The sequence below is a fragment of the Acipenser ruthenus genome, unplaced genomic scaffold (genome assembly GCF_902713425.1).
Source record: "Acipenser ruthenus unplaced genomic scaffold, fAciRut3.2 maternal haplotype, whole genome shotgun sequence".
Lineage (NCBI taxonomy): Eukaryota > Metazoa > Chordata > Actinopteri > Acipenseriformes > Acipenseridae > Acipenser > Acipenser ruthenus.
The window spans coordinates 1-13,339 of record NW_026708868.1 but is presented as its reverse complement, the minus strand read 5'-3'; the positions used below and the strand labels follow the sequence as shown (position 1 = coordinate 13,339).

At 44.5% G+C, this 13,339-nt stretch overlaps 56 non-coding genes and 4 pseudogenes across 56 annotated transcripts; all 60 read right to left on the bottom strand.

Annotated features, from left to right (window-relative positions):
• Window positions 1-8: 8 nt before the first annotated feature.
• LOC131736470 (5S ribosomal RNA) lies at window positions 9-127 on the bottom strand. Its single transcript, XR_009328141.1, has one exon. It is a non-coding gene; the product is annotated as a 5S ribosomal RNA (ribosomal RNA).
• A 100-nt stretch (window positions 128-227) lies between these two features.
• Window positions 228-346, bottom strand: LOC131736469 (5S ribosomal RNA). The gene has a single exon (XR_009328140.1). It is a non-coding gene; the product is annotated as a 5S ribosomal RNA (ribosomal RNA).
• Window positions 347-446: 100 nt separating this feature from the next.
• On the bottom strand, window positions 447-565 carry LOC131736468 (5S ribosomal RNA). The gene has a single exon (XR_009328139.1). It is a non-coding gene; the product is annotated as a 5S ribosomal RNA (ribosomal RNA).
• A 100-nt stretch (window positions 566-665) lies between these two features.
• Window positions 666-784, bottom strand: LOC131736614 (5S ribosomal RNA). Its single transcript, XR_009328279.1, has one exon. It is a non-coding gene; the product is annotated as a 5S ribosomal RNA (ribosomal RNA).
• Window positions 785-884: 100 nt separating this feature from the next.
• LOC131736613 (5S ribosomal RNA) lies at window positions 885-1,003 on the bottom strand. The gene has a single exon (XR_009328278.1). It is a non-coding gene; the product is annotated as a 5S ribosomal RNA (ribosomal RNA).
• Window positions 1,004-1,117: 114 nt separating this feature from the next.
• On the bottom strand, window positions 1,118-1,236 carry LOC131736560 (5S ribosomal RNA). Its single transcript, XR_009328231.1, has one exon. It is a non-coding gene; the product is annotated as a 5S ribosomal RNA (ribosomal RNA).
• A 100-nt stretch (window positions 1,237-1,336) lies between these two features.
• LOC131736612 (5S ribosomal RNA) lies at window positions 1,337-1,455 on the bottom strand. The gene has a single exon (XR_009328277.1). It is a non-coding gene; the product is annotated as a 5S ribosomal RNA (ribosomal RNA).
• Window positions 1,456-1,569: 114 nt separating this feature from the next.
• LOC131736611 (5S ribosomal RNA) lies at window positions 1,570-1,688 on the bottom strand. Its single transcript, XR_009328276.1, has one exon. It is a non-coding gene; the product is annotated as a 5S ribosomal RNA (ribosomal RNA).
• Window positions 1,689-1,788: 100 nt separating this feature from the next.
• Window positions 1,789-1,907, bottom strand: LOC131736610 (5S ribosomal RNA). The gene has a single exon (XR_009328275.1). It is a non-coding gene; the product is annotated as a 5S ribosomal RNA (ribosomal RNA).
• A 114-nt stretch (window positions 1,908-2,021) lies between these two features.
• Window positions 2,022-2,140, bottom strand: LOC131736608 (5S ribosomal RNA). The gene has a single exon (XR_009328273.1). It is a non-coding gene; the product is annotated as a 5S ribosomal RNA (ribosomal RNA).
• A 100-nt stretch (window positions 2,141-2,240) lies between these two features.
• Window positions 2,241-2,359, bottom strand: LOC131736607 (5S ribosomal RNA). The gene has a single exon (XR_009328272.1). It is a non-coding gene; the product is annotated as a 5S ribosomal RNA (ribosomal RNA).
• A 100-nt stretch (window positions 2,360-2,459) lies between these two features.
• LOC131736606 (5S ribosomal RNA) lies at window positions 2,460-2,578 on the bottom strand. Its single transcript, XR_009328271.1, has one exon. It is a non-coding gene; the product is annotated as a 5S ribosomal RNA (ribosomal RNA).
• Window positions 2,579-2,692: 114 nt separating this feature from the next.
• Window positions 2,693-2,811, bottom strand: LOC131736605 (5S ribosomal RNA). Its single transcript, XR_009328270.1, has one exon. It is a non-coding gene; the product is annotated as a 5S ribosomal RNA (ribosomal RNA).
• A 114-nt stretch (window positions 2,812-2,925) lies between these two features.
• On the bottom strand, window positions 2,926-3,044 carry LOC131736604 (5S ribosomal RNA). The gene has a single exon (XR_009328269.1). It is a non-coding gene; the product is annotated as a 5S ribosomal RNA (ribosomal RNA).
• Window positions 3,045-3,144: 100 nt separating this feature from the next.
• On the bottom strand, window positions 3,145-3,263 carry LOC131736603 (5S ribosomal RNA). Its single transcript, XR_009328268.1, has one exon. It is a non-coding gene; the product is annotated as a 5S ribosomal RNA (ribosomal RNA).
• Window positions 3,264-3,363: 100 nt separating this feature from the next.
• Window positions 3,364-3,482, bottom strand: LOC131736602 (5S ribosomal RNA). The gene has a single exon (XR_009328267.1). It is a non-coding gene; the product is annotated as a 5S ribosomal RNA (ribosomal RNA).
• Window positions 3,483-3,596: 114 nt separating this feature from the next.
• Window positions 3,597-3,715, bottom strand: LOC131736601 (5S ribosomal RNA). The gene has a single exon (XR_009328266.1). It is a non-coding gene; the product is annotated as a 5S ribosomal RNA (ribosomal RNA).
• A 100-nt stretch (window positions 3,716-3,815) lies between these two features.
• On the bottom strand, window positions 3,816-3,934 carry LOC131736600 (5S ribosomal RNA). The gene has a single exon (XR_009328265.1). It is a non-coding gene; the product is annotated as a 5S ribosomal RNA (ribosomal RNA).
• A 100-nt stretch (window positions 3,935-4,034) lies between these two features.
• LOC131736599 (5S ribosomal RNA) lies at window positions 4,035-4,153 on the bottom strand. The gene has a single exon (XR_009328264.1). It is a non-coding gene; the product is annotated as a 5S ribosomal RNA (ribosomal RNA).
• A 100-nt stretch (window positions 4,154-4,253) lies between these two features.
• On the bottom strand, window positions 4,254-4,372 carry LOC131736597 (5S ribosomal RNA). The gene has a single exon (XR_009328262.1). It is a non-coding gene; the product is annotated as a 5S ribosomal RNA (ribosomal RNA).
• A 114-nt stretch (window positions 4,373-4,486) lies between these two features.
• On the bottom strand, window positions 4,487-4,605 carry LOC131736596 (5S ribosomal RNA). Its single transcript, XR_009328261.1, has one exon. It is a non-coding gene; the product is annotated as a 5S ribosomal RNA (ribosomal RNA).
• A 100-nt stretch (window positions 4,606-4,705) lies between these two features.
• LOC131736595 (5S ribosomal RNA) lies at window positions 4,706-4,824 on the bottom strand. The gene has a single exon (XR_009328260.1). It is a non-coding gene; the product is annotated as a 5S ribosomal RNA (ribosomal RNA).
• A 114-nt stretch (window positions 4,825-4,938) lies between these two features.
• Window positions 4,939-5,057, bottom strand: LOC131736594 (5S ribosomal RNA). Its single transcript, XR_009328259.1, has one exon. It is a non-coding gene; the product is annotated as a 5S ribosomal RNA (ribosomal RNA).
• A 100-nt stretch (window positions 5,058-5,157) lies between these two features.
• LOC131736593 (5S ribosomal RNA) lies at window positions 5,158-5,276 on the bottom strand. The gene has a single exon (XR_009328258.1). It is a non-coding gene; the product is annotated as a 5S ribosomal RNA (ribosomal RNA).
• A 100-nt stretch (window positions 5,277-5,376) lies between these two features.
• Window positions 5,377-5,495, bottom strand: LOC131736592 (5S ribosomal RNA). The gene has a single exon (XR_009328257.1). It is a non-coding gene; the product is annotated as a 5S ribosomal RNA (ribosomal RNA).
• A 100-nt stretch (window positions 5,496-5,595) lies between these two features.
• LOC131736591 (5S ribosomal RNA) lies at window positions 5,596-5,714 on the bottom strand. Its single transcript, XR_009328256.1, has one exon. It is a non-coding gene; the product is annotated as a 5S ribosomal RNA (ribosomal RNA).
• Window positions 5,715-5,814: 100 nt separating this feature from the next.
• LOC131736467 (5S ribosomal RNA) lies at window positions 5,815-5,933 on the bottom strand. Its single transcript, XR_009328138.1, has one exon. It is a non-coding gene; the product is annotated as a 5S ribosomal RNA (ribosomal RNA).
• A 100-nt stretch (window positions 5,934-6,033) lies between these two features.
• Window positions 6,034-6,152, bottom strand: LOC131736590 (5S ribosomal RNA). Its single transcript, XR_009328255.1, has one exon. It is a non-coding gene; the product is annotated as a 5S ribosomal RNA (ribosomal RNA).
• A 100-nt stretch (window positions 6,153-6,252) lies between these two features.
• LOC131736589 (5S ribosomal RNA) lies at window positions 6,253-6,371 on the bottom strand. Its single transcript, XR_009328254.1, has one exon. It is a non-coding gene; the product is annotated as a 5S ribosomal RNA (ribosomal RNA).
• Window positions 6,372-6,485: 114 nt separating this feature from the next.
• LOC131736588 (5S ribosomal RNA) lies at window positions 6,486-6,604 on the bottom strand. The gene has a single exon (XR_009328253.1). It is a non-coding gene; the product is annotated as a 5S ribosomal RNA (ribosomal RNA).
• A 100-nt stretch (window positions 6,605-6,704) lies between these two features.
• LOC131736586 (5S ribosomal RNA) lies at window positions 6,705-6,823 on the bottom strand. The gene has a single exon (XR_009328251.1). It is a non-coding gene; the product is annotated as a 5S ribosomal RNA (ribosomal RNA).
• A 100-nt stretch (window positions 6,824-6,923) lies between these two features.
• Window positions 6,924-7,042, bottom strand: LOC131736565 (5S ribosomal RNA). Its single transcript, XR_009328236.1, has one exon. It is a non-coding gene; the product is annotated as a 5S ribosomal RNA (ribosomal RNA).
• Window positions 7,043-7,142: 100 nt separating this feature from the next.
• On the bottom strand, window positions 7,143-7,261 carry LOC131736585 (5S ribosomal RNA). Its single transcript, XR_009328250.1, has one exon. It is a non-coding gene; the product is annotated as a 5S ribosomal RNA (ribosomal RNA).
• Window positions 7,262-7,361: 100 nt separating this feature from the next.
• On the bottom strand, window positions 7,362-7,480 carry LOC131736584 (5S ribosomal RNA). Its single transcript, XR_009328249.1, has one exon. It is a non-coding gene; the product is annotated as a 5S ribosomal RNA (ribosomal RNA).
• A 100-nt stretch (window positions 7,481-7,580) lies between these two features.
• Window positions 7,581-7,689, bottom strand: LOC131736574 (5S ribosomal RNA; annotated as a pseudogene).
• Window positions 7,690-7,789: 100 nt separating this feature from the next.
• On the bottom strand, window positions 7,790-7,908 carry LOC131736583 (5S ribosomal RNA). The gene has a single exon (XR_009328248.1). It is a non-coding gene; the product is annotated as a 5S ribosomal RNA (ribosomal RNA).
• Window positions 7,909-8,008: 100 nt separating this feature from the next.
• LOC131736573 (5S ribosomal RNA) lies at window positions 8,009-8,117 on the bottom strand (annotated as a pseudogene).
• Window positions 8,118-8,217: 100 nt separating this feature from the next.
• Window positions 8,218-8,336, bottom strand: LOC131736582 (5S ribosomal RNA). The gene has a single exon (XR_009328247.1). It is a non-coding gene; the product is annotated as a 5S ribosomal RNA (ribosomal RNA).
• Window positions 8,337-8,436: 100 nt separating this feature from the next.
• On the bottom strand, window positions 8,437-8,555 carry LOC131736581 (5S ribosomal RNA). Its single transcript, XR_009328246.1, has one exon. It is a non-coding gene; the product is annotated as a 5S ribosomal RNA (ribosomal RNA).
• A 100-nt stretch (window positions 8,556-8,655) lies between these two features.
• LOC131736571 (5S ribosomal RNA) lies at window positions 8,656-8,764 on the bottom strand (annotated as a pseudogene).
• Window positions 8,765-8,864: 100 nt separating this feature from the next.
• Window positions 8,865-8,983, bottom strand: LOC131736580 (5S ribosomal RNA). Its single transcript, XR_009328245.1, has one exon. It is a non-coding gene; the product is annotated as a 5S ribosomal RNA (ribosomal RNA).
• A 100-nt stretch (window positions 8,984-9,083) lies between these two features.
• LOC131736579 (5S ribosomal RNA) lies at window positions 9,084-9,202 on the bottom strand. Its single transcript, XR_009328244.1, has one exon. It is a non-coding gene; the product is annotated as a 5S ribosomal RNA (ribosomal RNA).
• A 100-nt stretch (window positions 9,203-9,302) lies between these two features.
• Window positions 9,303-9,421, bottom strand: LOC131736578 (5S ribosomal RNA). Its single transcript, XR_009328243.1, has one exon. It is a non-coding gene; the product is annotated as a 5S ribosomal RNA (ribosomal RNA).
• A 100-nt stretch (window positions 9,422-9,521) lies between these two features.
• Window positions 9,522-9,640, bottom strand: LOC131736577 (5S ribosomal RNA). The gene has a single exon (XR_009328242.1). It is a non-coding gene; the product is annotated as a 5S ribosomal RNA (ribosomal RNA).
• Window positions 9,641-9,740: 100 nt separating this feature from the next.
• On the bottom strand, window positions 9,741-9,859 carry LOC131736572 (5S ribosomal RNA). The gene has a single exon (XR_009328240.1). It is a non-coding gene; the product is annotated as a 5S ribosomal RNA (ribosomal RNA).
• A 100-nt stretch (window positions 9,860-9,959) lies between these two features.
• LOC131736561 (5S ribosomal RNA) lies at window positions 9,960-10,078 on the bottom strand. The gene has a single exon (XR_009328232.1). It is a non-coding gene; the product is annotated as a 5S ribosomal RNA (ribosomal RNA).
• A 100-nt stretch (window positions 10,079-10,178) lies between these two features.
• Window positions 10,179-10,297, bottom strand: LOC131736550 (5S ribosomal RNA). Its single transcript, XR_009328221.1, has one exon. It is a non-coding gene; the product is annotated as a 5S ribosomal RNA (ribosomal RNA).
• A 101-nt stretch (window positions 10,298-10,398) lies between these two features.
• On the bottom strand, window positions 10,399-10,517 carry LOC131736539 (5S ribosomal RNA). The gene has a single exon (XR_009328210.1). It is a non-coding gene; the product is annotated as a 5S ribosomal RNA (ribosomal RNA).
• Window positions 10,518-10,617: 100 nt separating this feature from the next.
• Window positions 10,618-10,736, bottom strand: LOC131736528 (5S ribosomal RNA). Its single transcript, XR_009328199.1, has one exon. It is a non-coding gene; the product is annotated as a 5S ribosomal RNA (ribosomal RNA).
• A 101-nt stretch (window positions 10,737-10,837) lies between these two features.
• On the bottom strand, window positions 10,838-10,956 carry LOC131736517 (5S ribosomal RNA). The gene has a single exon (XR_009328188.1). It is a non-coding gene; the product is annotated as a 5S ribosomal RNA (ribosomal RNA).
• A 100-nt stretch (window positions 10,957-11,056) lies between these two features.
• Window positions 11,057-11,175, bottom strand: LOC131736506 (5S ribosomal RNA). The gene has a single exon (XR_009328177.1). It is a non-coding gene; the product is annotated as a 5S ribosomal RNA (ribosomal RNA).
• A 100-nt stretch (window positions 11,176-11,275) lies between these two features.
• Window positions 11,276-11,394, bottom strand: LOC131736495 (5S ribosomal RNA). The gene has a single exon (XR_009328166.1). It is a non-coding gene; the product is annotated as a 5S ribosomal RNA (ribosomal RNA).
• Window positions 11,395-11,495: 101 nt separating this feature from the next.
• On the bottom strand, window positions 11,496-11,614 carry LOC131736484 (5S ribosomal RNA). Its single transcript, XR_009328155.1, has one exon. It is a non-coding gene; the product is annotated as a 5S ribosomal RNA (ribosomal RNA).
• A 100-nt stretch (window positions 11,615-11,714) lies between these two features.
• LOC131736473 (5S ribosomal RNA) lies at window positions 11,715-11,833 on the bottom strand. Its single transcript, XR_009328144.1, has one exon. It is a non-coding gene; the product is annotated as a 5S ribosomal RNA (ribosomal RNA).
• Window positions 11,834-11,933: 100 nt separating this feature from the next.
• On the bottom strand, window positions 11,934-12,052 carry LOC131736609 (5S ribosomal RNA). Its single transcript, XR_009328274.1, has one exon. It is a non-coding gene; the product is annotated as a 5S ribosomal RNA (ribosomal RNA).
• Window positions 12,053-12,150: 98 nt separating this feature from the next.
• LOC131736598 (5S ribosomal RNA) lies at window positions 12,151-12,269 on the bottom strand. Its single transcript, XR_009328263.1, has one exon. It is a non-coding gene; the product is annotated as a 5S ribosomal RNA (ribosomal RNA).
• Window positions 12,270-12,369: 100 nt separating this feature from the next.
• On the bottom strand, window positions 12,370-12,487 carry LOC131736564 (5S ribosomal RNA). The gene has a single exon (XR_009328235.1). It is a non-coding gene; the product is annotated as a 5S ribosomal RNA (ribosomal RNA).
• Window positions 12,488-12,587: 100 nt separating this feature from the next.
• On the bottom strand, window positions 12,588-12,706 carry LOC131736587 (5S ribosomal RNA). The gene has a single exon (XR_009328252.1). It is a non-coding gene; the product is annotated as a 5S ribosomal RNA (ribosomal RNA).
• Window positions 12,707-12,806: 100 nt separating this feature from the next.
• LOC131736569 (5S ribosomal RNA) lies at window positions 12,807-12,924 on the bottom strand (annotated as a pseudogene).
• Window positions 12,925-13,025: 101 nt separating this feature from the next.
• On the bottom strand, window positions 13,026-13,144 carry LOC131736576 (5S ribosomal RNA). Its single transcript, XR_009328241.1, has one exon. It is a non-coding gene; the product is annotated as a 5S ribosomal RNA (ribosomal RNA).
• Window positions 13,145-13,339: the final 195 nt, after the last annotated feature.

Here is a 13,339-nt window from a genome sequence, read left to right as displayed (position 1 = left end):
AAATGTAATGCCTGCAGCACTTGATATTCCCAGGTGGTCTCCCATCCAAGTACTAACCAAGCCCAACATTGCTTAGCTTCTGAGATCAGACGAGATCAGGCTTATTCAAGGTGGTGTGGCCGCAGGCGATTGCATTTCTGCTTTCATGACTTTTATGTTTAGTGAGCTGGGGGTGATTCCTCCAAAATTTCCTTTTGTCCTCCACACATTTCAATTGTAAAATGTAATGCCTGCAGCACTTGATATTCCCAGGTGGTCTCCCATCCAAGTACTAACCAAGCCCAACATTGCTTAGCTTCTGAGATCAGACGAGATCAGGCTTATTCAAGGTGGTGTGGCCGCAGGCGATTGCATTTCTGCTTTCATGACTTTTATGTTTAGTGAGCTGGGGGTGATTCCTCCAAAATTTCCTTTTGTCCTCCACACATTTCAATTGTAAAATGTAATGCCTGCAGCACTTGATATTCCCAGGTGGTCTCCCATCCAAGTACTAACCAAGCCCAACATTGCTTAGCTTCTGAGATCAGACGAGATCAGGCTTATTCAAGGTGGTGTGGCCGCAGGCGATTGCATTTCTGCTTTCATGACTTTTATGTTTAGTGAGCTGGGGGTGATTCCTCCAAAATTTCCTTTTGTCCTCCACACATTTCAATTGTAAAATGTAATGCCTGCAGCACTTGATATTCCCAGGTGGTCTCCCATCCAAGTACTAACCAAGCCCAACATTGCTTAGCTTCTGAGATCAGACGAGATCAGGCTTATTCAAGGTGGTGTGGCCGCAGGCGATTGCATTTCTGCTTTCATGACTTTTATGTTTAGTGAGCTGGGGGTGATTCCTCCAAAATTTCCTTTTGTCCTCCACACATTTCAATTGTAAAATGTAATGCCTGCAGCACTTGATATTCCCAGGTGGTCTCCCATCCAAGTACTAACCAAGCCCAACATTGCTTAGCTTCTGAGATCAGACGAGATCAGGCTTATTCAAGGTGGTGTGGCCGCAGGCGATTGCATTTCTGCTTTCATGACTTTTATGTTTAGTGAGCTGGGGGTGATTCCTCCAAAATTTCCTTTTGTCCTCCACACATTTCAATTGTAAAATGTAATTACAAAAATGTAATGCCTGCAGCACTTGATATTCCCAGGTGGTCTCCCATCCAAGTACTAACCAAGCCCAACATTGCTTAGCTTCTGAGATCAGACGAGAACAGGCTTATTCAAGGTGGTGTGGCCGCAGGCGATTGCATTTCTGCTTTCATGACTTTTATGTTTAGTGAGCTGGGGGTGATTCCTCCAAAATTTCCTTTTGTCCTCCACACATTTCAATTGTAAAATGTAATGCCTGCAGCACTTGATATTCCCAGGTGGTCTCCCATCCAAGTACTAACCAAGCCCAACATTGCTTAGCTTCTGAGATCAGACGAGATCAGGCTTATTCAAGGTGGTGTGGCCGCAGGCGATTGCATTTCTGCTTTCATGACTTTTATGTTTAGTGAGCTGGGGGTGATTCCTCCAAAATTTCCTTTTGTCCTCCACACATTTCAATTGTAAAATGTAATTACAAAAATGTAATGCCTGCAGCACTTGATATTCCCAGGTGGTCTCCCATCCAAGTACTAACCAAGCCCAACATTGCTTAGCTTCTGAGATCAGACGAGATCAGGCTTATTCAAGGTGGTGTGGCCGCAGGCGATTGCATTTCTGCTTTCATGACTTTTATGTTTAGTGAGCTGGGGGTGATTCCTCCAAAATTTCCTTTTGTCCTCCACACATTTCAATTGTAAAATGTAATGCCTGCAGCACTTGATATTCCCAGGTGGTCTCCCATCCAAGTACTAACCAAGCCCAACATTGCTTAGCTTCTGAGATCAGACGAGATCAGGCTTATTCAAGGTGGTGTGGCCGCAGGCGATTGCATTTCTGCTTTCATGACTTTTATGTTTAGTGAGCTGGGGGTGATTCCTCCAAAATTTCCTTTTGTCCTCCACACATTTCAATTGTAAAATGTAATTACAAAAATGTAATGCCTGCAGCACTTGATATTCCCAGGTGGTCTCCCATCCAAGTACTAACCAAGCCCAACATTGCTTAGCTTCTGAGATCAGACGAGATCAGGCTTATTCAAGGTGGTGTGGCCGCAGGCGATTGCATTTCTGCTTTCATGACTTTTATGTTTAGTGAGCTGGGGGTGATTCCTCCAAAATTTCCTTTTGTCCTCCACACATTTCAATTGTAAAATGTAATGCCTGCAGCACTTGATATTCCCAGGTGGTCTCCCATCCAAGTACTAACCAAGCCCAACATTGCTTAGCTTCTGAGATCAGACGAGATCAGGCTTATTCAAGGTGGTGTGGCCGCAGGCGATTGCATTTCTGCTTTCATGACTTTTATGTTTAGTGAGCTGGGGGTGATTCCTCCAAAATTTCCTTTTGTCCTCCACACATTTCAATTGTAAAATGTAATGCCTGCAGCACTTGATATTCCCAGGTGGTCTCCCATCCAAGTACTAACCAAGCCCAACATTGCTTAGCTTCTGAGATCAGACGAGATCAGGCTTATTCAAGGTGGTGTGGCCGCAGGCGATTGCATTTCTGCTTTCATGACTTTTATGTTTAGTGAGCTGGGGGTGATTCCTCCAAAATTTCCTTTTGTCCTCCACACATTTCAATTGTAAAATGTAATTACAAAAATGTAATGCCTGCAGCACTTGATATTCCCAGGTGGTCTCCCATCCAAGTACTAACCAAGCCCAACATTGCTTAGCTTCTGAGATCAGACGAGATCAGGCTTATTCAAGGTGGTGTGGCCGCAGGCGATTGCATTTCTGCTTTCATGACTTTTATGTTTAGTGAGCTGGGGGTGATTCCTCCAAAATTTCCTTTTGTCCTCCACACATTTCAATTGTAAAATGTAATTACAAAAATGTAATGCCTGCAGCACTTGATATTCCCAGGTGGTCTCCCATCCAAGTACTAACCAAGCCCAACATTGCTTAGCTTCTGAGATCAGACGAGATCAGGCTTATTCAAGGTGGTGTGGCCGCAGGCGATTGCATTTCTGCTTTCATGACTTTTATGTTTAGTGAGCTGGGGGTGATTCCTCCAAAATTTCCTTTTGTCCTCCACACATTTCAATTGTAAAATGTAATGCCTGCAGCACTTGATATTCCCAGGTGGTCTCCCATCCAAGTACTAACCAAGCCCAACATTGCTTAGCTTCTGAGATCAGACGAGATCAGGCTTATTCAAGGTGGTGTGGCCGCAGGCGATTGCATTTCTGCTTTCATGACTTTTATGTTTAGTGAGCTGGGGGTGATTCCTCCAAAATTTCCTTTTGTCCTCCACACATTTCAATTGTAAAATGTAATGCCTGCAGCACTTGATATTCCCAGGTGGTCTCCCATCCAAGTACTAACCAAGCCCAACATTGCTTAGCTTCTGAGATCAGACGAGATCAGGCTTATTCAAGGTGGTGTGGCCGCAGGCGATTGCATTTCTGCTTTCATGACTTTTATGTTTAGTGAGCTGGGGGTGATTCCTCCAAAATTTCCTTTTGTCCTCCACACATTTCAATTGTAAAATGTAATTACAAAAATGTAATGCCTGCAGCACTTGATATTCCCAGGTGGTCTCCCATCCAAGTACTAACCAAGCCCAACATTGCTTAGCTTCTGAGATCAGACGAGATCAGGCTTATTCAAGGTGGTGTGGCCGCAGGCGATTGCATTTCTGCTTTCATGACTTTTATGTTTAGTGAGCTGGGGGTGATTCCTCCAAAATTTCCTTTTGTCCTCCACACATTTCAATTGTAAAATGTAATGCCTGCAGCACTTGATATTCCCAGGTGGTCTCCCATCCAAGTACTAACCAAGCCCAACATTGCTTAGCTTCTGAGATCAGACGAGATCAGGCTTATTCAAGGTGGTGTGGCCGCAGGCGATTGCATTTCTGCTTTCATGACTTTTATGTTTAGTGAGCTGGGGGTGATTCCTCCAAAATTTCCTTTTGTCCTCCACACATTTCAATTGTAAAATGTAATGCCTGCAGCACTTGATATTCCCAGGTGGTCTCCCATCCAAGTACTAACCAAGCCCAACATTGCTTAGCTTCTGAGATCAGACGAGATCAGGCTTATTCAAGGTGGTGTGGCCGCAGGCGATTGCATTTCTGCTTTCATGACTTTTATGTTTAGTGAGCTGGGGGTGATTCCTCCAAAATTTCCTTTTGTCCTCCACACATTTCAATTGTAAAATGTAATGCCTGCAGCACTTGATATTCCCAGGTGGTCTCCCATCCAAGTACTAACCAAGCCCAACATTGCTTAGCTTCTGAGATCAGACGAGATCAGGCTTATTCAAGGTGGTGTGGCCGCAGGCGATTGCATTTCTGCTTTCATGACTTTTATGTTTAGTGAGCTGGGGGTGATTCCTCCAAAATTTCCTTTTGTCCTCCACACATTTCAATTGTAAAATGTAATTACAAAAATGTAATGCCTGCAGCACTTGATATTCCCAGGTGGTCTCCCATCCAAGTACTAACCAAGCCCAACATTGCTTAGCTTCTGAGATCAGACGAGATCAGGCTTATTCAAGGTGGTGTGGCCGCAGGCGATTGCATTTCTGCTTTCATGACTTTTATGTTTAGTGAGCTGGGGGTGATTCCTCCAAAATTTCCTTTTGTCCTCCACACATTTCAATTGTAAAATGTAATGCCTGCAGCACTTGATATTCCCAGGTGGTCTCCCATCCAAGTACTAACCAAGCCCAACATTGCTTAGCTTCTGAGATCAGACGAGATCAGGCTTATTCAAGGTGGTGTGGCCGCAGGCGATTGCATTTCTGCTTTCATGACTTTTATGTTTAGTGAGCTGGGGGTGATTCCTCCAAAATTTCCTTTTGTCCTCCACACATTTCAATTGTAAAATGTAATTACAAAAATGTAATGCCTGCAGCACTTGATATTCCCAGGTGGTCTCCCATCCAAGTACTAACCAAGCCCAACATTGCTTAGCTTCTGAGATCAGACGAGATCAGGCTTATTCAAGGTGGTGTGGCCGCAGGCGATTGCATTTCTGCTTTCATGACTTTTATGTTTAGTGAGCTGGGGGTGATTCCTCCAAAATTTCCTTTTGTCCTCCACACATTTCAATTGTAAAATGTAATGCCTGCAGCACTTGATATTCCCAGGTGGTCTCCCATCCAAGTACTAACCAAGCCCAACATTGCTTAGCTTCTGAGATCAGACGAGATCAGGCTTATTCAAGGTGGTGTGGCCGCAGGCGATTGCATTTCTGCTTTCATGACTTTTATGTTTAGTGAGCTGGGGGTGATTCCTCCAAAATTTCCTTTTGTCCTCCACACATTTCAATTGTAAAATGTAATGCCTGCAGCACTTGATATTCCCAGGTGGTCTCCCATCCAAGTACTAACCAAGCCCAACATTGCTTAGCTTCTGAGATCAGACGAGATCAGGCTTATTCAAGGTGGTGTGGCCGCAGGCGATTGCATTTCTGCTTTCATGACTTTTATGTTTAGTGAGCTGGGGGTGATTCCTCCAAAATTTCCTTTTGTCCTCCACACATTTCAATTGTAAAATGTAATGCCTGCAGCACTTGATATTCCCAGGTGGTCTCCCATCCAAGTACTAACCAAGCCCAACATTGCTTAGCTTCTGAGATCAGACGAGATCAGGCTTATTCAAGGTGGTGTGGCCGCAGGCGATTGCATTTCTGCTTTCATGACTTTTATGTTTAGTGAGCTGGGGGTGATTCCTCCAAAATTTCCTTTTGTCCTCCACACATTTCAATTGTAAAATGTAATGCCTGCAGCACTTGATATTCCCAGGTGGTCTCCCATCCAAGTACTAACCAAGCCCAACATTGCTTAGCTTCTGAGATCAGATGAGATCAGGCTTATTCAAGGTGGTGTGGCCGCAGGCGATTGCATTTCTGCTTTCATGACTTTTATGTTTAGTGAGCTGGGGGTGATTCCTCCAAAATTTCCTTTTGTCCTCCACACATTTCAATTGTAAAATGTAATGCCTGCAGCACTTGATATTCCCAGGTGGTCTCCCATCCAAGTACTAACCAAGCCCAACATTGCTTAGCTTCTGAGATCAGACGAGATCAGGCTTATTCAAGGTGGTGTGGCCGCAGGCGATTGCATTTCTGCTTTCATGACTTTTATGTTTAGTGAGCTGGGGGTGATTCCTCCAAAATTTCCTTTTGTCCTCCACACATTTCAATTGTAAAATGTAATGCCTGCAGCACTTGATATTCCCAGGTGGTCTCCCATCCAAGTACTAACCAAGCCCAACATTGCTTAGCTTCTGAGATCAGACGAGATCAGGCTTATTCAAGGTGGTGTGGCCGCAGGCGATTGCATTTCTGCTTTCATGACTTTTATGTTTAGTGAGCTGGGGGTGATTCCTCCAAAATTTCCTTTTGTCCTCCACACATTTCAATTGTAAAATGTAATTACAAAAATGTAATGCCTGCAGCACTTGATATTCCCAGGTGGTCTCCCATCCAAGTACTAACCAAGCCCAACATTGCTTAGCTTCTGAGATCAGACGAGATCAGGCTTATTCAAGGTGGTGTGGCCGCAGGCGATTGCATTTCTGCTTTCATGACTTTTATGTTTAGTGAGCTGGGGGTGATTCCTCCAAAATTTCCTTTTGTCCTCCACACATTTCAATTGTAAAATGTAATGCCTGCAGCACTTGATATTCCCAGGTGGTCTCCCATCCAAGTACTAACCAAGCCCAACATTGCTTAGCTTCTGAGATCAGACGAGATCAGGCTTATTCAAGGTGGTGTGGCCGCAGGCGATTGCATTTCTGCTTTCATGACTTTTATGTTTAGTGAGCTGGGGGTGATTCCTCCAAAATTTCCTTTTGTCCTCCACACATTTCAATTGTAAAATGTAATGCCTGCAGCACTTGATATTCCCAGGTGGTCTCCCATCCAAGTACTAACCAAGCCCAACATTGCTTAGCTTCTGAGATCAGACGAGAGCAGGCTTATTCAAGGTGGTGTGGCCGCAGGCGATTGCATTTCTGCTTTCATGACTTTTATGTTTAGTGAGCTGGGGGTGATTCCTCCAAAATTTCCTTTTGTCCTCCACACATTTCAATTGTAAAATGTAATGCCTGCAGCACTTGATATTCCCAGGTGGTCTCCCATCCAAGTACTAACCAAGCCCAACATTGCTTAGCTTCTGAGATCAGACGAGATCAGGCTTATTCAAGGTGGTGTGGCCGCAGGCGATTGCATTTCTGCTTTCATGACTTTTATGTTTAGTGAGCTGGGGGTGATTCCTCCAAAATTTCCTTTTGTCCTCCACACATTTCAATTGTAAAATGTAATGCCTGCAGCACTTGATATTCCCAGGTGGTCTCCCATCCAAGTACTAACCAAGCCCAACATTGCTTAGCTTCTGAGATCAGACGAGATCAGGCTTATTCAAGGTGGTGTGGCCGCAGGCGATTGCATTTCTGCTTTCATGACTTTTATGTTTAGTGAGCTGGGGGTGATTCCTCCAAAATTTCCTTTTGTCCTCCACACATTTCAATTGTAAAATGTAATGCCTGCAGCACTTGATATTCCCAGGTGGTCTCCCATCCAAGTACTAACCAAGCCCAACATTGCTTAGCTTCTGAGATCAGGCTTATTCAAGGTGGTGTGGCCGCAGGCGATTGCATTTCTGCTTTCATGACTTTTATGTTTAGTGAGCTGGGGGTGATTCCTCCAAAATTTCCTTTTGTCCTCCACACATTTCAATTGTAAAATGTAATGCCTGCAGCACTTGATATTCCCAGGTGGTCTCCCATCCAAGTACTAACCAAGCCCAACATTGCTTAGCTTCTGAGATCAGACGAGATCAGGCTTATTCAAGGTGGTGTGGCCGCAGGCGATTGCATTTCTGCTTTCATGACTTTTATGTTTAGTGAGCTGGGGGTGATTCCTCCAAAATTTCCTTTTGTCCTCCACACATTTCAATTGTAAAATGTAATGCCTGCAGCACTTGATATTCCCAGGTGGTCTCCCATCCAAGTACTAACCAAGCCCAACATTGCTTAGCTTCTGAGATCAGGCTTATTCAAGGTGGTGTGGCCGCAGGCGATTGCATTTCTGCTTTCATGACTTTTATGTTTAGTGAGCTGGGGGTGATTCCTCCAAAATTTCCTTTTGTCCTCCACACATTTCAATTGTAAAATGTAATGCCTGCAGCACTTGATATTCCCAGGTGGTCTCCCATCCAAGTACTAACCAAGCCCAACATTGCTTAGCTTCTGAGATCAGACGAGATCAGGCTTATTCAAGGTGGTGTGGCCGCAGGCGATTGCATTTCTGCTTTCATGACTTTTATGTTTAGTGAGCTGGGGGTGATTCCTCCAAAATTTCCTTTTGTCCTCCACACATTTCAATTGTAAAATGTAATGCCTGCAGCACTTGATATTCCCAGGTGGTCTCCCATCCAAGTACTAACCAAGCCCAACATTGCTTAGCTTCTGAGATCAGACGAGATCAGGCTTATTCAAGGTGGTGTGGCCGCAGGCGATTGCATTTCTGCTTTCATGACTTTTATGTTTAGTGAGCTGGGGGTGATTCCTCCAAAATTTCCTTTTGTCCTCCACACATTTCAATTGTAAAATGTAATGCCTGCAGCACTTGATATTCCCAGGTGGTCTCCCATCCAAGTACTAACCAAGCCCAACATTGCTTAGCTTCTGAGATCAGGCTTATTCAAGGTGGTGTGGCCGCAGGCGATTGCATTTCTGCTTTCATGACTTTTATGTTTAGTGAGCTGGGGGTGATTCCTCCAAAATTTCCTTTTGTCCTCCACACATTTCAATTGTAAAATGTAATGCCTGCAGCACTTGATATTCCCAGGTGGTCTCCCATCCAAGTACTAACCAAGCCCAACATTGCTTAGCTTCTGAGATCAGACGAGATCAGGCTTATTCAAGGTGGTGTGGCCGCAGGCGATTGCATTTCTGCTTTCATGACTTTTATGTTTAGTGAGCTGGGGGTGATTCCTCCAAAATTTCCTTTTGTCCTCCACACATTTCAATTGTAAAATGTAATGCCTGCAGCACTTGATATTCCCAGGTGGTCTCCCATCCAAGTACTAACCAAGCCCAACATTGCTTAGCTTCTGAGATCAGACGAGATCAGGCTTATTCAAGGTGGTGTGGCCGCAGGCGATTGCATTTCTGCTTTCATGACTTTTATGTTTAGTGAGCTGGGGGTGATTCCTCCAAAATTTCCTTTTGTCCTCCACACATTTCAATTGTAAAATGTAATGCCTGCAGCACTTGATATTCCCAGGTGGTCTCCCATCCAAGTACTAACCAAGCCCAACATTGCTTAGCTTCTGAGATCAGACGAGATCAGGCTTATTCAAGGTGGTGTGGCCGCAGGCGATTGCATTTCTGCTTTCATGACTTTTATGTTTAGTGAGCTGGGGGTGATTCCTCCAAAATTTCCTTTTGTCCTCCACACATTTCAATTGTAAAATGTAATGCCTGCAGCACTTGATATTCCCAGGTGGTCTCCCATCCAAGTACTAACCAAGCCCAACATTGCTTAGCTTCTGAGATCAGACGAGATCAGGCTTATTCAAGGTGGTGTGGCCGCAGGCGATTGCATTTCTGCTTTCATGACTTTTATGTTTAGTGAGCTGGGGGTGATTCCTCCAAAATTTCCTTTTGTCCTCCACACATTTCAATTGTAAAATGTAATGCCTGCAGCACTTGATATTCCCAGGTGGTCTCCCATCCAAGTACTAACCAAGCCCAACATTGCTTAGCTTCTGAGATCAGACGAGATCAGGCTTATTCAAGGTGGTGTGGCCGCAGGCGATTGCATTTCTGCTTTCATGACTTTTATGTTTAGTGAGCTGGGGGTGATTCCTCCAAAATTTCCTTTTGTCCTCCACACATTTCAATTGTAAAATGTAATGCCTGCAGCACTTGATATTCCCAGGTGGTCTCCCATCCAAGTACTAACCAAGCCCAACATTGCTTAGCTTCTGAGATCAGACGAGATCAGGCTTATTCAAGGTGGTGTGGCCGCAGGCGATTGCATTTCTGCTTTCATGACTTTTATGTTTAGTGAGCTGGGGGTGATTCCTCCAAAATTTCCTTTTGTCCTCCACACATTTCAATTGTAAAATGTAATGCCTGCAGCACTTGATATTCCCAGGTGGTCTCCCATCCAAGTACTAACCAAGCCCAACATTGCTTAGCTTCTGAGATCAGACGAGATCAGGCTTATTCAAGGTGGTGTGGCCGCAGGCGATTGCATTTCTGCTTTCATGACTTTTATGTTTAGTGAGCTGGGGGTGATTCCTCCAAAATTTCCTTTTGTCCTCCACACATTTTCAATTGTAAAATGTAATGCCTGCAGCACTTGATATTCCCAGGTGGTCTCCCATCCAAGTACTAACCAAGCCCAACATTGCTTAGCTTCTGAGATCAGACGAGATCAGGCTTATTCAAGGTGGTGTGGCCGCAGGCGATTGCATTTCTGCTTTCATGACTTTTATGTTTAGTGAGCTGGGGGTGATTCCTCCAAAATTTCCTTTTGTCCTCCACACATTTCAATTGTAAAATGTAATGCCTGCAGCACTTGATATTCCCAGGTGGTCTCCCATCCAAGTACTAACCAAGCCCAACATTGCTTAGCTTCTGAGATCAGACGAGATCAGGCTTATTCAAGGTGGTGTGGCCGCAGGCGATTGCATTTCTGCTTTCATGACTTTTATGTTTAGTGAGCTGGGGGTGATTCCTCCAAAATTTCCTTTTGTCCTCCACACATTTCAATTGTAAAAATGTAATGCCTGCAGCACTTGATATTCCCAGGTGGTCTCCCATCCAAGTACTAACCAAGCCCAACATTGCTTAGCTTCTGAGATCAGACGAGATCAGGCTTATTCAAGGTGGTGTGGCCGCAGGCGATTGCATTTCTGCTTTCATGACTTTTATGTTTAGTGAGCTGGGGGTGATTCCTCCAAAATTTCCTTTTGTCCTCCACACATTTCAATTGTAAAATGTAATGCCTGCAGCACTTGATATTCCCAGGTGGTCTCCCATCCAAGTACTAACCAAGCCCAACATTGCTTAGCTTCTGAGATCAGACGAGATCAGGCTTATTCAAGGTGGTGTGGCCGCAGGCGATTGCATTTCTGCTTTCATGACTTTTATGTTTAGTGAGCTGGGGGTGATTCCTCCAAAATTTCCTTTTGTCCTCCACACATTTCAATTGTAAAATGTAATGCCTGCAGCACTTGATATTCCCAGGTGGTCTCCCATCCAAGTACTAACCAAGCCCAACATTGCTTAGCTTCTGAGATCAGACGAGATCAGGCTTATTCAAGGTGGTGTGGCCGCAGGCGATTGCATTTCTGCTTTCATGACTTTTATGTTTAGTGAGCTGGGGGGTGATTCCTCCAAAATTTCCTTTTGTCCTCCACACATTTCAATTGTAAAATGTAATGCCTGCAGCACTTGATATTCCCAGGTGGTCTCCCATCCAAGTACTAACCAAGCCCAACATTGCTTAGCTTCTGAGATCAGACGAGATCAGGCTTATTCAAGGTGGTGTGGCCGCAGGCGATTGCATTTCTGCTTTCATGACTTTTATGTTTAGTGAGCTGGGGGTGATTCCTCCAAAATTTCCTTTTGTCCTCCACACATTTCAATTGTAAAATGTAATGCCTGCAGCACTTGATATTCCCAGGTGGTCTCCCATCCAAGTACTAACCAAGCCCAACATTGCTTAGCTTCTGAGATCAGACGAGATCAGGCTTATTCAAGGTGGTGTGGCCGCAGGCGATTGCATTTCTGCTTTCATGACTTTTATGTTTAGTGAGCTGGGGGTGATTCCTCCAAAATTTCCTTTTGTCCTCCACACATTTCAATTGTAAAATGTAATGCCTGCAGCACTTGATATTCCCAGGTGGTCTCCCATCCAAGTACTAACCAAGCCCAACATTGCTTAGCTTCTGAGATCAGACGAGATCAGGCTTATTCAAGGTGGTGTGGCCGCAGGCGATTGCATTTCTGCTTTCATGACTTTTATGTTTAGTGAGCTGGGGTGATTCCTCAAAATTTCCTTTTGTCCTCCACACATTTCAATTGTAAAATGTAATGCCTGCAGCACTTGATATTCCCAGGTGGTCTCCCATCCAAGTACTAACCAAGCCCAACATTGCTTAGCTTCTGAGATCAGACGAGATCAGGCTTATTCAAGGTGGTGTGGCCGCAGGCGATTGCATTTCTGCTTTCATGACTTTTATGTTTAGTGAGCTGGGGGTGATTCCTCCAAAATTTCCTTTTGTCCTCCACACATTTCAATTGTAAAATGTAATGCCTGCAGCACTTGATATTCCCAGGTGGTCTCCCATCCAAGTACTAACCAAGCCCAACATTGCTTAGCTTCTGAGATCAGACGAGATCAGGCTTATCAAGGTGGTGTGGCCGCAGGCGATTGCATTTCTGCTTTCATGACTTTTATGTTTAGTGAGCTGGGGGTGATTCCTCCAAAATTTCCTTTTGTCCTCCACACATTTCAATTGTAAAATGTAATGCCTGCAGCACTTGATATTCCCAGGTGGTCTCCCATCCAAGTACTAACCAAGCCCAACATTGCTTAGCTTCTGAGATCAGACGAGATCAGGCTTATTCAAGGTGGTGTGGCCGCAGGCGATTGCATTTCTGCTTTCATGACTTTTATGTTTAGTGAGCTGGGGGTGATTCCTCCAAAATTTCCTTTTGTCCTCCACACATTTCAATTGTAAAATGTAATGCCTGCAGCACTTGATATTCCAGGTGGTCTCCCATCCAAGTACTAACCAAGCCCAACATTGCTTAGCTTCTGAGATCAGACGAGATCAGGCTTATTCAAGGTGGTGTGGCCGCAGGCGATTGCATTTCTGCTTTCATGACTTTTATGTTTAGTGAGCTGGGGGGTGATTCCTCCAAAATTTCCTTTTGTCCTCCACACATTTCAATTGTAAAATGTAATGCCTGCAGCACTTGATATTCCCAGGTGGTCTCCCATCCAAGTACTAACCAAGCCCAACATTGCTTAGCTTCTGAGATCAGACGAGATCAGGCTTATTCAAGGTGGTGTGGCCGCAGGCGATTGCATTTCTGCTTTCATGACTTTTATGTTTAGTGAGCTGGGGGTGATTCCTCCAAAATTTCCTTTTGTCCTCCACACATTTCAATTGTAAAATGTAATGCCTGCAGCACTTGATATTCCCAGGTGGTCTCCCATCCAAGTACTAACCAAGCCCAACATTGCTTAGCTTCTGAGATCAGACGAGATCAGGCTT